Here is an 18,841-nt window from a genome sequence, read left to right on the forward strand (position 1 = left end):
AATAGACATGGATAGATATATTAAGATCAGCGAGAGAAACAGACTGCAGAAGGTCAATAAAACACAAAAAGTCAGAAGTCTGATAAAACAAATTAATGCAGTAATTAGAACTGTCCATAGAAATCCATGTGATATAACAGAAGTAAACAGGATATATTATTGTGCTGCTAAATTAATAACTGATAAAGTCCTACCAAAAGAACACTGGGTAGTTAGGGAAAGGAAGGGGAGAAATCAAATACCATCATGGAAGTATTGAATAGAGAAAACTATAAAGCAATTAACACAAGAAGTATTGCTCTTAGAAGAGGGAATAGATCAACAAAAACACTAAGACAGAAAGATGTGATTAAAACAATGCACAGTATTAGAACAGACCAGGATCTATCATGTACTATCGCAAATAAACTAAAAAATTCAGCACAAGTGGAAAAACTTAGAAGATACACAGATAAAAATAAAGGAAAAGTACAAAATAAGCAATTTATTGATGGCCCAAAAAAGCTTTATAGAGAATTGGAAAATAAGGTAAAAAGAATTGAAAGACCACCAAAAAGCGCTAGTAGACACATTTTGGAGAGGTATCTATGCAGATCCTGTGGAACATAACAAAGATGCTAAATGTGTAGAAAAAGTAAAAGAAAGAATAAGAAGTTTAAAGGTACATGATATGAAATGAGATGAAAGAACAGCCAGAGAGAGATTGAAACAAAGTTAAGAAAAGCCTTTAATTGGAAAACCCCAGGCCCAGATGCAGTACCTAACTTTTGTTCAAAAGTATTAACATCTTTGCATGAGGATTTAGCCATGAGTAAGAATTATTTGTATGTGCAACGCAGACAGACACCAACCTGGCTAAAACAGGCAAAATAATGCTCCTTAAGAGTGAACCTAGAGGCTACCCTAGAAATTTATAGGCCAATAACTTGCCATCAGACGACGTATAAACTATACATGGGAATTGATGCCGACAGAGTTTATAGTGATTTAGAAGAAAACTCAATTATGGCAGTAGAACAAAAGAACAATAAAAGAAAGTCATATGGAACAAAGGATCACTTGTTAAATAAAGTCATACTGGAGAACTGTAAAAAGGGGAAGAATTTAAGTATGGCATGGATTGACTATAAAAAAGCACTTGATAGTATCCCACATTCATGGATAAAAGAGTGCTTAAAAATGTATAAGATACACCCTACATGATTGACTACATTACAGTGACCATGAAACAGTGGCAGACCACTTTGCAATTATGTCTTGATAAAGGACAGATTATTTTCCCCAGGGATACAAATTCAAAGCGGGATATTCCAGGGTGACTTTCTGTCACCGTTGCTATTCTGCTTTGCCATTAAAGCTGTTAACTTAGGCCATGGCTACAATTTGGCTACTAAAAAACAACCAAGTGTAAAGACTTCTCATCTTCTCTTTGTCAATGACTTAAAACTGTATAGCTCATCAGATGAGGAACTGAAAGCACAGCTGCAGGTTGTCAAAACGTTTTCAGATGATATAAGAATGTCATTTGGTCTTGGTAAGTGTGCAAAAGCAACCTTTAAAGCAGGAAAACTGCAGCACCAGAAAAACATCAGTTTCAGACAAAAATGTGATATAAATGAAATTGAGCAACAGGAAGTGTATAAATATTTGGGAAGTGATGAAGGATGAACAATAAAACATGAACAAATGCAAATAAAACTTAGAAAGGAATACTTTAGAAGACTTAAATTAATTCTGAAAACAGCATTGACATCTAGGAACAAAATCCAAGCTATAAACCAAATTGCTCTTCCTGTCCTAACTTACAATTTTGGAGAGACTGACTGGCCCCAAAATGTGTTGGATAGATTAGAAAGGAAAACAAGAAGGATGCTTCATGTTCACCAGATGATTTATAAAAATCAGTGTATACCAAGATTACATATTCCCCATTCCGAAGGAGGGATGGGCCTCCTTGAAACTGACTACACATATAGATCTGCAGTCATAGGACTCCACACATCTGCTGACCTCACAAGACCCAAATGTAGTGAAAGTTTTGAAACATGAGAAGAATAAATCTAAGAGGACTTCTCTGCTTAATTTAGCAGAAGCATATCGGCGTCAAGCAGGAATGGAAATCAAGCTGAAAGGCCAAGTGGTACAGTGGTTAAGGTATATGCCTTTCAACCACAAGGTGGAAGGTTTGATTCGCACCACTGGAAAGAGCTTTGCAAATACCTCACTAAAAGAAGCACAGGCCTAAAGCAGATGCCCTTTGCTGACCACCTTAAAAAACTCCAGCTATACTCAGTTGCATATAGTCTACTCCGAGGCAATCTCTGTTTAACATACAAGGATTGTCAAACCCAGAGCTGTTGGACATGCTACACTAAAAGAAATCCCTCAGAGTCACACGCTCCAGGGATCTAAATCTTGTCACCACAATAAACAAAACATGCTGGAGTGATAGGTTCCTGACCCAGAGACTCCCCAGACTCTGGAATAGACTGCCCATACATGTCAAGCAGAGCGCCTCTTTGGCCCTCTTCAAAAGGAACCTTGATGATTGGATGGGAGAAAGGAAATTCACCCGGGGATCACATCAGTCGCTAGACAGGGGTCCAGGGAAGTAAATAGTATGGGAAGAAATAGCCAGGGAATTGTTATGGCTAGGCTTGTGTAGGCCCTAGGGCCGATAGCTTAGTACCAACCTATGAAGCCAGAAGTAGATAAAAATCAGGCAGCAACTGAATCTGCCAAAAAAAAAAGAAAGAAGGAATACAAGGTGAAGGACGAGATAAGAAGGCAAGAAATGTGGAAAAAGCATAAATATAGTTGCAAGTAAACTTCTGGAAGAACCTCATGTTGATCAGGAATGAACACAGGAATGGTTAAGGAGAGGCGAATTCAAACCAAGAGATGAAAGGTTAATATTGGCAGCCCAAAATAGTGGGCTACATACATGCTGGTTTACAAAGTCCACTGAACACGTGGGAGAAAGAGACAAAAGTAGGTTTTGTAAAACTGAATTGGAAACAGTCGCACAAACTTGTTCCTGGTTGTGACATACTAAAGGCAGAAGGACTGTATACTGAAAGGCATAATCTGGCAAGGCTGTCGCACTGGGGATTGTGCAAACATTATGGTTCTGAAGTGGCTGAAAAAGAATGGAAACATAAGCCACAAAGCATCATAGAAAATGATTAAGTTTACATCACATGGGATCATCCATTATCAACAGTTCAAGACAGATGCTAGAAAACTGGATAAAGTGGTCCAAGAAAAGAAGACAAAAGCAGCACTGATCACTGAAATTGCTACACCCAGTGACTACAGTGTCTTGCGTACAGAGAGACACAAAGTCATAAAATATCATGATCTGCAGGCAGAAACAAGAGCAATGTGGAAGAAAGATACCCAGACAGTTCAAATAGTAGGTGGAGCAACGGGTCTTATAAAAAGAATCAACAATTGCATTTAGATGCGTTACCAATCTATGTAATGCAGTAAAAATTGCAGGAGTCATTACTGGGCATATTATGAGTGCTGCGAAGAGAAGTTTTGGCTGACAAAGATTGAAACAATACTAGTTTCATGAACTTTAATCGTACTTTGACTTAGAAATGGGGACCATTTCCGTCATAGTATTAGAAACCCAAAAGATTTGGAGAAATTAAAAAAAATTATATTCTTAAACTATCAAAGTATTCTAAAAACTAGGCCAACACAAGAATGGAGAAAGATTCTGCCAGTGGGGATGAGTGCAATTAGGGGTACACAGCAGTGGCGGCTGGTGACTTCAAATCACAGGGGGGCTGCAGGAGACAGCTGAACGGGTGGGGTCAAGGGGAAGGGGTGGGGTCAACCATAAAGGGGAGGAGCTATGCACAAAACCACAAAAAACTAACTTTAATTAAATACGCTGCCCTGGGTGGCACACCATCATTATGAAAGTCCAATCAAGACAAAAATAAGTGTAGAAGAATAAAAATATTTCAATGCATTGGCTGCATGACAGTTTACTTAATATCTAGATGGAAACAAAAGGTTGTGAGGCATGAAAAAATAAATTACTTTTTAAATACATTACTGGAATGCCAGTCAAAATCAAGTATAAGAAAAACCAGAAGTACTCAACTCAAACCACTTCTCCTTGCACTGCAGTTCTAATTATAATATATTCAGCTTTATTAAAGTACCAAGTAACATGCTGAAAGTAGAAATCTATGTGATGCCCCCACTTGTAAAAATGTTTCTTATCCAAAAAGACCTGCTGCCTGACAACTTGTTTCATGGGGAAAACATGATAAAAGTAAAAAATGAAAAGCAAACAAGAAACAAGCTCAAGATATATTGCTTAAAGGATTACTGTACAGGTTATGGACCACACATGATTGGCATTCTGTTTAGTTTACGGGTAAAGTCTGTAGAGATGACTGGAAGTCTCCAACAAGTGTAATGAGCTTTTTAAAATAATGGAATCCTGTCCTTTAATACCCAAGGCTTATACATTATCTAGTCAAGTATTCTCTGCATGGCAACAACAGAAAGGCTTTCAATGTTGGCAGTTCTTTAACAGTATGCTTATTAAAGCTTACTTGCATCTTACGATGTCAGACAAGCTTACCTTATGGTCATTAAAGCATTGCTACTTAAACACAGAGCAACAGGCACTTTGAGTAATAAGCATAAATCAACAGTACAAAAATATGACAGAAACCAGACCATTCTGCAAAATCAAGGACAGATGAAAAGCCACTGTAGTACTTATGCAATGTGTCCTCCCCATCCAAGGTAGATACAACTACTCCTTGCCTTGCTTGGACACATCCAGAGTCACTACATGGGGGAGTGGGGTGCAACAAGCATGTCACAATTTGAAATCTCTCTGGCTGACTGTGATGGCCCTGACACATTTGTCATACCTCTCAACCTCAAGAGCAAGAAATCTGGACAAAGCCATACACAGAAGTGGGACAAAGGCCCAACAATAAGGACAATTTTTAAATATTGCTCTAATAAACTTAGAAAGATAATAGAATAGGTATTGCATTAGTATGAATTTTCTGAAGGGTATAAAATCTGAAACTCAAATGTCTGTCATTTTCTAACTTCAGTCTTTAGTGATTTGTCACTAATTTGCCAAAAACACAATTTTATGAAAAATGGACCAAAAATGTGATGCAAAAATATAAAATAGACACACAATACAGCTGCTACCTGTCAAAGAAGGGACACTTTAATATTAGTACTGCTACCCTGAGCAGCTGACAAAATAAAAGAATCTACATGCATTTCAAGTAATCTATAACTTTGATTATTACAGTTATTTCTTAATTGTAAACCCTCCATGTTTTCTTCCAAAATTGCTATTTTGCGGAGGGATTATTAGGGGGAAGAGCAACATTTTGAGCCAAAAATTGGGGACAGTTGAGAGGTTGGCTATGTCTAATTCTATAAAGCAATTTATTTGCATGTACCTCTCAACCTGTTAATGCAGTAAATCTGAACAAGGCCAAATATATTGGGGGCACATATAAACAGTACTAAAAATTGCTCTTGTACAAATTGAGACAGTTGATAGAACAGCTCTTACTTTAACATGCATTTTTCTGAAGGTTATGAAGTCTGAAACGTATTATTTAGTGACTTCTGGCAAATCATTTAGGAATTAAAACTACAAATTTTATGAACAACAAACCAAAAATAAGAAGCAAAAATCTATTCAATCTTTGAAAATCTGGACAGTTGGGAGGTATAGTTCAGCTGGGCCTGTGAGTTTGCTGCCCCCCCCGACAAAATAATGGTTGAATGGAGCCTCTGCAGCCATTCCAATGAACCATTACTTGGCTATTTCACTCCATTTACCATAAACACTAATGTGCATACTGCTTTACTTCTATGATGAGTTGGACTTAATTTGAAAGTTTTATTTTGTATTTTACAGCACAAACACCAAGTCATATGTTAAACAAAGCAATGCAGTCTCACAATGAAAACTTAGCATTAAAACTTCTCTGCCCTTGAAACTCACATTCATTGAAACAGCATTGAAACCCACATTCAAAGAAAATACATTTTGCCAGTGGCAGATAAAGATTAATTTTGGGCTGTTTTCGAATCATAGGCCCCTTGCATATGAAACATACATGTGCTCTTTGATACACCTTCCTCATTGTACTAAAATTATATTCCTTGTACAATACAGTACACTTGTTAGAGGGTGTTTTAAATTTGTTTTGAACATTTTTCCAGTAAGCAATGAAACAAACCATATGCACCCATAATGGCAAAACTGCCCAGTTGAGAACATTTATCATAAAAAAAGCCTACTCAGACTTCCACAGTCCACCATTATTAGTAAATATACACAATTCTACAGTCCACCATTATTAGTAAATATGCACAATTCCACAGTCCACCATTATTAGTAAATATGCACAATTCTACAGTCCACCATTATCAGTAAATATGCACAATTCTACAGTCCACCTTTATCAGTAAATATGCACAATTCTACAGTCCATTATCAGTAAATATGCACAATCTCTGAAGTAAGTCATCTAAATAATTCCACATTAAAGAAATCTGTAACTAATGAAGTGATTGCTGCTAGCAATCACCTTTATATTTCATGGTTTCATCGAAAAATAAAGTGTCTGTTGCCCCTCAGGAATAAATTGCCTATATTACATTAAAAAAATGATAAGCTAGTAATAATATTGCAAGAGGAAATGGATGGCAAACTGATAAACTCATAGTTAGTATCTTCACCAAGGAGAACATTCTCAGTACGGCAGCATCCACCCCTTGTGGGAGTAGAACCCACAGCCTTCTACATGAAAAGCAAGTACACAACCTGTTGTGCTATAGTATTAACTAGGCAAAGCACTAAACTTCTATTCCCCTGCAGCTCTCAGCTCCTTGTAAAATCTACTCAATACTCAACTGCATCTCAACTTCGCAGCTCAAGAAAACTGGAAAAAGCCAAAATGTATTGGGGGGGGGGTCAAAAGCCCAAAAACAGGGACACATTAAACATTGCTTGTATAATCTTGGAAAGTTGCTAGAATAAAATGTTGTGTTGCCACCATATATTTTACTGCCAAGGTCCCTGAGCAAAAAACAGTCAGAGTAACATACCACTACACCACATCAGCTGCTTTGTAAAAGAGAGGAAGACTGAAACTTAAATGGCTATCATTTAGTGAATTCAGTTCTCACCATAGCTGTCAACCTCTTAGTACAAAACACCTGGACAAACCCAGTAATGAGGGAATACAGCCCTCAAACATATTCAGTGAATTCAGTTCTTGCCATAGCTGTCAACCTTAGCACAAAAACCTGGACGAAGCCAATAATGGGGGAATACAGTCCCAAAAATAGGGACAAATTTAAAATATTCATCTTATAAACTTAGAAAATTGCTAGAAAAAAAGGTTGTGCTACTATGTATTCTGAAGAACATGAAGTTTGAAATTCAAATGCTGGTCAATTTTACTGCGGACAGAACAAAACAATTTTCAGCAGAGACGCAGGGATTAATACTGCAGACACGTCTTTGTAAAATGGCAGGGCACCAGAGCAAATCCACACAAACACAGGGAGGAGATGCAGACAGAAGCCACCCCAACCAAGAATCAAACCAGAAAACCTGTAGCTGTGAGGCAACAATACTACCACTGCACCATCAATTATGCAAGGAATTAAACATTCAGAAACCTGAAGTCTGAAATTCAAATGCCTGTCAATTTTACTGCGGACAGAACAAAAACAATTTTCAGCAGAGACGCAGGGATTAAAACTGCAGACACATCTTTGTAAAATGGCAGGGCACCAGAGCAAACTCACACAAACACAGGGAGGAGATGCAGACTCCACACAGAAGCCACCCCAACCAAGAATCAAACCAGAAAACCTATAGCTGTGAGGCAACAATACTACCACTGCACCATCAATTATGCAAGGAATTAAACATTCAGAAACCTGAAGTCTGAAATTCAAATGCCTGTCAATTTTACTGCGGACAGAACAAAAACAATTTTCAGCAGAGGCATGAGGATTAAAACTGCAGACACGTCTTTGTAAAATGGCAGGGCACCAGAGCAAATCCACACAAACACAGGGAGGAGATGCAGACTCCACACAGAAGCCACCCCAACCAAGAATCAAACCAGAAAACCTATAGCTGTGAGGCAACAATACTACCACTGCACCATCAATTATGCATGGAATTAAACATTCAGAAACCTGAAGTCTGAAATTCAAATGCCTGTCAATTTTACTGTGGACAGAACAAAAACAATTTTCAGCAGAGACGCAGGGATTAAAACTGCAGACACGTCTTTGTAAAATGGCAGGGCACCAGAGCAAATCCACACAAACACAGGGAGGAGATGCAGACTCCACACAGAAGCCACCCCAACCAAGAATCAAACCAGAAAATCTATAGCTGTGAGGCAACAATACTACCACTGCACCATCAATTATGCAAGGAATTAAACATTCAGAAACCTGAAGTCTGAAATTCAAATGCCTGTCAATTTTACTGCGGACAGAACAAAAACAATTTTCAGCAGAGACGAGGGATTAAAACTGCAGACACGTCTTTGTAAAATGGCAGGGCACCAGAGCAAATCCACACAAACACAGGGAGGAGATGCAGACTCCACACAGAAGCCACCCCAACCAAGAATCAAACCAGAAAACCTATAGCTGTGAGGCAACAATACTACCACTGCACCATCAATTATGCAAGGAATTAAACATTCAGAAACCTGAAGTCTGAAATTCAAATGCCTGTCAATTTTACTGCGGACAGAACAAAAACAATTTTCAGCAGAGATGCATGGATTAATACTGCAGACACGTCTTTGTAAAATGGCAGGGCACCAGAGCAAATCCACACAAACACAGGGAGGAGATGCAGACTCCACACAGAAGCCACCCCAACCAAGAATCAAACCAGAAAACCTATAGCTGTGAGGCAACAATACTACCACTGCACCATCAAATATGCAAGGAATTAAACATTCAGAAACCCTTAAGTCTGAAATTCAAATGCCTGTCAATTTTATTTAACATTTTTTAATCAGGACAGTCTGACTTGGAACAAAAAAAACAATTTTCAGCAGAGGCCCAGGAAGAAATAATGCAGACATGTCTTTGTAACATGGGAGGACACAAAAGCAAACCCACACAAACACAGGGAGAAGATACAGACCCCACAAAGAAGGAACCCCAGCCAAGAATCAAACCCGAGAACCTGCAGCTGGGAGGCAACAATGCTACTACTACACCATCAAATATCAAGCATTGCAACATTTACAAACCACAGATATTATGAGGAACAGATCAGATCGAATATGAGGCAAAAATCTGCAATTTTTTTACAAATGGTGGTGGGTAGGGAACTCAAGTCTTTAACACCTGCATACAGGGTACAGGGTTCAAGCCTGAGGTATTCCCTACCACACCACCATGAGCACCTGGGGCATTTACACACACACACACACACACACACACACACACACACACACACACACACACACAGTATAACCATTGTAAAATGCACCATACACACACAATCCATTGTAAAGTAAAAAGCACCATACACTTACCTGAATATATCCAGCTAACGTACATCCTGCCCGCGCAATACTCCAAAGACCCGCGAGATCCCAAAGCTCCTTCCCGATGACGAGACTGTCCTGACTGCTGCTGTTGCAGTCCGGACGCGACCCATAATCCTAGCGAGTCTGTGCACTTTAAAAGTGCACAGACGTCTCCTTGTGTCCCCTATGGGGACTGCCGGACTGCCTTGAGCATGCGCATAGACCGACAGTAGTCGGGACTACTGCGCATGCGCGAAGTTCGCAAAATTTCAAAAATTATTTTTTTCTATTTTTTATTTTGAGGGGGCTGCAGTCCGGCAGCCCGATGCCACGAGCCGCCCCTGGTACACAGAATAGGCAAGATGGCATTGAAAGTTACTGGAGAAAACTGGCAAAGAAACCATGGTATAGGGAACAAACAAGTAGAGAGGGAAAGGCAATAGAATGGGAAGAGTATAAGTAGACATTTGGATTGCAGGCTAGACACTACCATCTCTATTAGGGATTGATATCAGCGTACATGTAAAGAGAATCGGGGAATCCTAAGTGAAAGACTTCTGGTAGAGATTTTAGTTGAATCTAGAAGAGAAGCTGCTGTTAAAGGGATAATTAGTATGGTACATAAAATATTTCACAATAACTATAAGAATCAATCAGACGTTAGAAAAGACTGGAAAGAGAGACTGGATAAGCAATTTACAAGGAAATAATGGGAGGACATATGTACAGCTCCCAAATATGCAACAAAATGTAGATGATTATGGATTTTTGCTTGTAAGCATTTGCATAGGTATTTTTAGGGTCTGTATTAGATCGACGAAATGGCATTACAGCGAATGCCGTTTCGCTGACACAGACCGAAATCTGAAAATAGCGAAGGCTAACGTCAGCGATTTTTTCCCCAGGGGAAAAAAAATCTCTTGGCCTGAGCCATGACATTGCACTTGACTCCACTGTAGTGCGATCTCGGAGTTGGTATATTTAGTTAGGGGGTGTGAAGCCCCTCAGTTATGTTTAAATTGTGTGCATGTGTTTTTGGTGTTAGCGATTTCTTTCCCAGGGAAAGAAATTGCCGTTTTGAACGTTCGCGGTTTAGTGAGGTCGGTGTTTACGTGTCGCTGTAGAGATGTTTGATGTACCGCCTCTTTGAGCTTTTAATATAGACCAGTATTTTTATACCACAAGATGACTCCAAAGAAATTATTCTTCAGGTAGATGGCAAATGTTGGAGGTGTGATGGGGAAGAAAGATTTAATTGGAAAAATGTGTTTTGGGGGTAGAATTCCCGACAGAATACTATGTAAGAAATATTGGGTGAGCAAATAAGTTTACTTAGAAAATGATGTTTTTGAGCTGGGATACAGGATCTGAATTGCCGAGACACAGTAAGGCCTTGTTAGATTCAACTCTAGTGGCTGTCAAAAAAGCAAATACTAGAAAATGGAAAACAAAGTATAAACCAACTGTATCTGAAGTAGTGAATGTTGTAACAAAGAATAGAACTGGAATGAGAACCTTTAGAAAAGGGCAGAAGCAAATTACACAGAAAAATGGAAATTGTGGGAAGAATACATGCAGAATAATGTTTTGGTGGCTGAATGAGGTTTAAGAGAAAGTAGGAATTGAGCAACTCATGTAATGTTGGATTGATGGCAATTTTATAAAAAAATGTATGCGAGGTATAATGTTTGTAACTGACAACATGGTTTGTTTTCTTTTACATAAATGTATGTTTGCCTATGTCTTAAGTCCTAATTTAATAAACATGTTAAAAAAAAAACATAAAAGTGCTCCAAGCATATTTACCTTTGAATGCACAGCTCTCTCCTAAAAAGCTGTGGACATGACATACTTCACCCTTTTCTGGCCATTTCAGTACAACTTAAGTGGGGAGTCTAGTCATACGCTTTAAACAGCTGGGAATTTTTTGTGGTTTGGATCTTGTTTGTGACCCAACCATGACAGACAGTGGGCTTTCCATGAGCTGGAGTACTTCACAGCATAACTAGACTCCACTATTTATTTTTGCACGTATGTATTTAAGGCATCACTCATGGGATCAAATTAAAGGGATAGTAAATAACTTTGTAAAAAAGAAAAAAAGTGACTTTTGGGTGCAGTTCTCATTTAAGGGAAACCTACATCTAAGGCATCCCACACAAAGCAAACATTCTGACACTTCCTAGTGAAGTATAAATAAGGAGAAAGCAAGGAGGAGCTTATTACTAACAATAACAAGAAACTGACAGAAAATGCAAACTCGTGCAGAACATTGCCACAGTTAGAAGACATACAACAGAAGTGAATGGGTTTTATACACATTTAATCTTTCACTTACAAGCAGAATATATTGCACATTTCACATAAATTTAATTTACATCTGCACCCATTCGACAATATAGCTATTGTTAAACCATACTCTAAGGATCTACGTTTTCATTCCTTGCTATGTAGTTTATACCCTATAACACTTAAAAGCAGCTTCAAAATGAAATGATAAAAAAAGTCTTTGCTATATTTAATTTTTGCAACATGTTGCTATAGCAACAAGCAATGCTGAAATAATGAAATTCACTTCATGTTACCTAAAACATAATTTTTTCACTTAAGTTGCATAACTAACTCCTTTAATAGGAAACTGATTTAATTACAAGCACTGCTCTAGTGCGCAATGATGACGCTGTTTTGTAATGTTCATCTCAAACCCTGGAATAAGAAATGCAAAATTGTACCATTTAAATGAATACGGAATTTGAAAATAAACTGAAACACTAAGGTAAATCTAGATTCAGAAAGAGGGTAAAATGACCCAAATGTTAATATTCTTTTTAACACTCAGATTTGATAAATATACTTGCAGTCATCATAGTAGGGAACAGGCTGATGTCCAGTATTCAGCCAGACTTTCACAGCTGAGTACTTTCCTCTTCATCTGGGCTAACATCATCCTTATCTTTGATGTCCTCACATAATCAGTATAAATGTGACATCCATCCATGCGTCTTCTTTCTTGTCCCACTGCCACTCCACAAAGATACAGCAGGAGACCTACAGTTTGCCCATAAGGCTAGATGTCATATTATCCTGCACCCAAGATGGTCAGGCTAAGGTCTGAGATTCCCACTCTTTGTGTGAGACCTCAGCAGCAAAGGAGCTAAAGGGGAAGATCAGGATACTGCTTGGGTATGGATTTAATAAAGAGGGGATAGGAGGACAACCATTCCACCTAACCACCCCCAGTAACTTGTAGAAAAGAGAAAGGGACTGCAGAAGTGGCTACACTTGAATTTAATTATTGTAAGTTGATAATATGTTCGTTATGTGGGTCATTATTGCAGTCACCATACGAAGGAAAATTCCTAAAGCTCATTCCAAAGAAGTGGTGGGTACAAGGCATTAAAGGAAGGAGTAATGTTTTTCAAGAGGAACAAATCAAACCATGTCTAAACTGTATTGTTTTGAAAATGTATGTCCTGAGGTCCACCAGGCTGCTACCTTCAATGTATCCTAAGCACCAACTCCATTCTAAAAGGCAACATTAGCAGCTGTGGCCCTGCTGGAGTGTGATCTAATTTTTTGTGGAGTGTGATGTGATTTTTACTTGTGGGGGTATATAACAGGTTTTGAAACACAAACAATCCAAATGGGCTATCCACTTTGAAATACTCTTTTGGAGGCAAGTAGGCCTCTGTTGGCTTCAGTAAAAGCCACAAACAGTTTATTTGATTTCCTAAAGTCCTTATTCCTGTCCAAGAAGTATCCAAGTTGCATGTGGACAATGTAGGATTTTTTTCTCCCATATTCAGAGGGTATGGCAAAAGGACTGGTAGTTGGACAGTCTAAGTCAGAGTAACTTGTTATGACTTTAGGAATGAAAGAGGGGCTAGCATATAGGGTGACCCAACCTTCAGAAAGAAAAAAAAGAATTGTTTGCACATTAAAGGTTTGCAGCTCAGACACGCTGCTGGTTGAGATAATAGCTATAAAACTACTTGTTTTCCAACACAAGAATTATATAATTATTATAAGGAGGCCCATACATGTAGGCCCAAAGGGTGTCCAATTCAATTCATTCCAAAAGGGGTCTAAAATGCAAGCTGCCCGTCAAAAGCTGGTTTACTGCCAGCCTGGAAGCCATGAAGACTCTAGGGTTGAATATAGAGAAATGTCTGACAGCAAATTTCACATAAGAGCATGCAAGCCCACCGCAGAAAAGCTGAGAGAGACACTGGCTGCTGTAGGTATACTCACCTGCGTACTGCATAGCTCCTTTCTCTGGCACCGGAGGAAAAACCTTTTCCACTTAGCTATGCAGATCTTCTTGTACTTGGCATCCTAGCCTGTATTATGATTTTTAGAACATCCTTAGGATAAAGATGCCCACAGGGAATAAGAATGATATCCCCAAAAGATGCCGAATTCAGTGTGGACAGACTGGGGTGTAAGACAGATATTCAGTACTGCATCAAGAACTTCAAGGCAGCATACAAGGAGTCTCCTTTTCTAAATGTAGCTGGTGAGAGAAAAGCCAATGTTCCTTGTACCAGAGGGGGCCACCGGTATCAATTTTGGCCCCTCTTCTTTGATTTTTCTTAATGACCCTGAACAGCAATGAAACAGGAGAGAAAGCATATACAAAAAGACCTATCTAATCCAACAGGAATGCATTCACTGTCTAAATGTTCCTGAGCTAGGCTCTGGAGCAGTACATTGTTAGTGGTCTGGAAATACAGAGAGGTTTATCCCTGGGATACCACACCTGCTGATGTTCCACAGGAATGCCGCCCAGTGCCAACATCCAGTCATGGAAATCTGCAGAGGTCCTGTTTACATGGTTTGGTATAACATTGTTCTGAGTGTGGTGTAGGTTGCCCACAGATACAGAATTCATTGCAGCGCTTTTTCTCAGACCTGCATGGTCCGCCTGCATTAGTGATAGAATGAACCCCATTCCTGTTTATGCATCACATCATTGTGGTGTTGTCTGTGACCATCTTCAGTGTCTCAGGCATCCATATTGCCTTGAATGCTTTAAGACCATATATAAAAATCACACTGATGTTTATGTGCAGGTTGCCCTCTTTGGGTGCCCATCTGTATTGTACTTTGATATCTATGGTGTGAGTACTACAGGCCTGGTCCAAGGCATACATGGTCAGGGTCTGTTATAGAATTATAGAATTACTGGTGTGAAAGGTATTCTCTTTTTTTTTTTTTTTTTAGATAAGCACCACACTATCTAGCTCCCACTTGATCCACATCAGAGCTGCCAAGGTAGCTTCCACTGGGCCCACCTGTTGATCCCACGTGTTCCTCAGGAACATCAGTAGTAATCTTGTTTGTGGTATTGCTAAAGGAACTATCAGGATGATGGTTGCCATGTGGCCCAAGATGCTTGGTGTCTGTCTGGACATTTACTGGGGTTTGTCTGGTATAGTTCAGAACAAGATGATGAGAGACTGCCACTTCTCCATGGGAGGAAAGTTCTGCAGCACCTGATATACATAATGTCTCCAAGGAAAACTGGTCTCTGGGAAGGACAGATATATTAGTTTTGCCTATTCAGAGTGAATCCCATGCTGCCTAGGCACCAAAGGATGTACTCCACTGCCTACTAATAATCCTGCTCTGTATAAATTTGGATTAGGCAGTTATCCACGTAAGTGCAGATGTGGATGCCCCTGGTTTTGCAGTGTGCTATCACTGGACACAGTCATTTTGTAAATACTCTCAGCAACATAATTAAACAAAAAGGCTCAGAATTAACCTGACACTGGGATTTCTCTGCTACAACCCTCAAGAATCTTCTATAACCCTAGAACAGGAGGATATGCATATGCAGACAGACAACGTTTCACATCTAGGGTAACAAGGAGACTTTGAGGGCTTAGCAATAGAAGCAATGTCTTAAGAGATAGCATCTTGAACTTTCATACCTTTAGACACTTGTTTAGCTCCAGCAGGTCTAAGATTGGTCTCCATGGTCTGTCATTTCTTTGAACTAGAAACAGTCTTGAGTAGAACCTTTTCCCTTCCTGGTCTGTGGGAACCTTCACTGTAGTACACTGAGTCAGCATGAATACCAGAATTGGTACCAGTATCTTTTTTTTCCCTTCTTTTTTGATTCTTTGGAATGGAAAGGCTAGCGCTTTTTCTTGGTTGGGTGTTGTACTGAAGTTTGTAAGCCCTGGAGACTATGCTTTGAATCCATACATTCCTTGCTAGACTGAGCCAGCATTATGAACAAGAGGTCAGCTGGCCCCTGTCATTGGATTCTGAGGGGAATGTTGGGTAAGGTAAGGTCTGTCCGGATTTTTGGGGGTGGGAGAGTGAGGAGGCTGTGACAGCCAAAGCAGCTCCATATTGGTGGGAGTGGACAAGCACCCACCACATTGTTCTACCTTCATGCTGCCATTTCCTCTTCTAAGGGGATTTCTTACCTTAGCCTGCCTCTGGCAAAAAAGGACAATGCTTGGATAGGGAGAGGTGGATCATGTGACTGAAATTCTACGGTCTTCCCTTATCCTTCAGCTTTTTGAACACTGTATACTTAAGGTCCAAATAACAGTTCCTTATCTAAAGGGGTTATTAAGGAGCTGCACTTTTATATCCTTCGACAAGTGACTGGGTCCTCATCAGGATGGTCTTCTTAACACAGACCCTGCAGTTACAGCTCTGGATAACATTTCTAAAGCATCTTGCCCACACAGCTGAACAGAGGATTGACTCTGATTCAGGAAAGCCATCTTACTGGCTTTGGCATGTACTCCCCACAACAATCCAAGAGTTGTTTGAGTATACAGTCCCGACATTTCAAGATGAGGGTCTTGCAGTTCAATTCCCTAAATGCCAAAGTGGATAAAGCTTACATCTTTCCATATCTACCATAGAATGTACAGTCCATATCATTAAAAACAGTGCTGTTCTCTGGGTTCAATCTAGCTCCTCAGGCAGACTCTAGTGACACCATATCTGGATCTGCAACATGGATTTTGCAGAAGAATTTGAGGATTCTGAACCCTGTACAACTGGTCAGGTCTCTTAGAGGTGGGTTGGGAATAAGGCTCCAAAGATGAAATATCATACAGATCCAGGAGGGACTCCTGGACTGAGGAAACGTACAGTTGTGTACCTACCATAAATGTAGATGTTCGAGTGTATTCACTGTTGCAATCATTACTCTTGGGTTATCCTGCTGGCAGGCTACCCGCAGTCGGCCTGAATTCCTAAGTCCTGGTCCTGCATCGGTTGCTGTCGCCTCTTCCCTGACGTCAGTGCGCCAGGGGTATAAAAGATGTAGCCGACACCATTTTCTTCATTTTTTTCTTGCCCCAGATGTCAGGTGCCCCCAAAAGGGTAGGCTAAATAGATTATGCCAATAAACATGCATGCACTAAAGTAAACAATTCCTTCATCTACAAGCAAATACACCACATAGGTTGTATAGAATAGAGAAGTACCCAGAAAATGAAAGGGGGATGGTGGGAGGGTAACCTGGACTGCAACAGTGAATACACTCGAACATCTACATTTATGGTAGGTACACAACTGTACTATGTTCATCGTGTTTCACTGTTGCAGTCATTACTCTTGGGTTGAATCCCAAAGCTGAGGATGGGTGGCTGGGCTAAATAGGATTAGGAGAGGCTATGAGGCCCTGCAGAACTGCAGTGGCAAAGCCTGCTCTGGATTTAGAGTAGAGAGGTAAGTGGTAGTGCTTTGTAAAAGTGTGCACTGAACTCCAAGTTGCAGCCTCTAAGATGTCTTTGGTTGGTACTCCTCTGAGGAAGGCTGCTGCTCTGGTAGAATGTGGCCTAATGCCCTTAGGCACTGATTTGCCATGCTGTGAGTAGCAGAAACAAATGCAATGGCCTACCCATTTAGAAATAGTCTGTTTTGACATAGCCTTTCCCTGTGATCATGCAGCATATGTCACTAAAAGTTGCTCAGTCTTTCTGAAAGCTTTAGTTCTGTCCAAGTAGAAGCGTAGCTGTCTGTGTATGTCCAAAGAATGCAGAAGTCTCTCACCCTTGTTCTGTGGGTTTGGATAAAAGGTAGGCAAGTGAATGGTTTGGTTAAGGGCCACAATGGACACCACCTTAGGCATAAATTGTAGGGTTTGTCCTCAGAGAAACCCTGTCTGGATGGAAATGATAAAAGGTTCCACAGCCATGAGTGCCTGTAACTCTGAGACACGTCTTGCAGAGGTTATTGCTAGGGGCAGAGCTGTTTTCCAGGATAAGAATTTTATATCAGCTGTTGAGGCTGGCTCAAAAGGAGGCAGTGTGAGTTTTTCCAAGACATAATTGAGGTCCCATGCAGGTATTGGTGCTCTCCTTGGAGGTCTTATGTTTTTGGCCCCTCTGAGGTACTGCCTTATTAAAGGATGAGAAAAGATAGGTAGTTCCGTATTGTAATGGGCTGTAATGGCAGAGGCAAGAATCTTAATTGATGAAAAGGACAGGCCTTTGTCCAGCATTTCAGTTAGGTATTGTAAAATCTGAGGAATATTTGGTACAAACGTGTCAATTCCTTGTTCCTGGTTCCGAGCACAGAATCTCTTCCATTTTTCTGCATAAGATTTTCTGGTACTGGGCCTCCTGGCCTCCAAGATAACATCCATAACAGCTTTTGAAAGATAAGTGTTCTGAATGGCTACATTATCCGCCATGCTGCCAGATTTAAGGTCCTGAGTTGGCTGTGCAGGATCTGATTGTTTTGTTGGGTCAGTAAGTGAGAAGTTTGAGGCAATGTCCAGGCTGGACCTTGAGAGAAGTTCTTTAGGATTGGGTACCAGTGCTGGCATGGCCAGTCTGGGGCAATCAGTATCATTTTTGGCTTCTCTTGTCTGACCTTGAGGAGTACCTTGGGGAGGAGAGGCAGTGGAGGAAAGGCATATACTGTTAGGTTTTTCCAGCTAAAGGATAGGGCATCCACTTTCCATGCTTGCTTGTGATAAATCCTTGTGCAGAATCTCTGTAATTGGCAGTTGTGAGGGGAGGCAAATAGATCTATGTCTGGGCATCCCCATTTCCTTGTTATCATGCTGAAGACTTGTGGATCCAGTTTCCACTTGTGGGGATCCATGAAGTTTCTGCTTAGTTCGTCTGCCAGAGTACTTATTTTTCCTGGCAGGAATTGTGCTTGCAGGTGAACTTGATAAGTCAATGCTGTGTCCCACAATGTAATGGCTTGTCTGCAGAGGGGGTAGGAATGTGTGCCTCCCTGCTTGTTGTTTAAAAAGT

This window comes from Protopterus annectens, chromosome 13.part0 (genome assembly GCF_019279795.1).
Source record: "Protopterus annectens isolate FY-2018-M chromosome 13.part0, PAN1.0, whole genome shotgun sequence".
Taxonomy (NCBI): Eukaryota; Metazoa; Chordata; order Ceratodontiformes; family Protopteridae; genus Protopterus; species Protopterus annectens.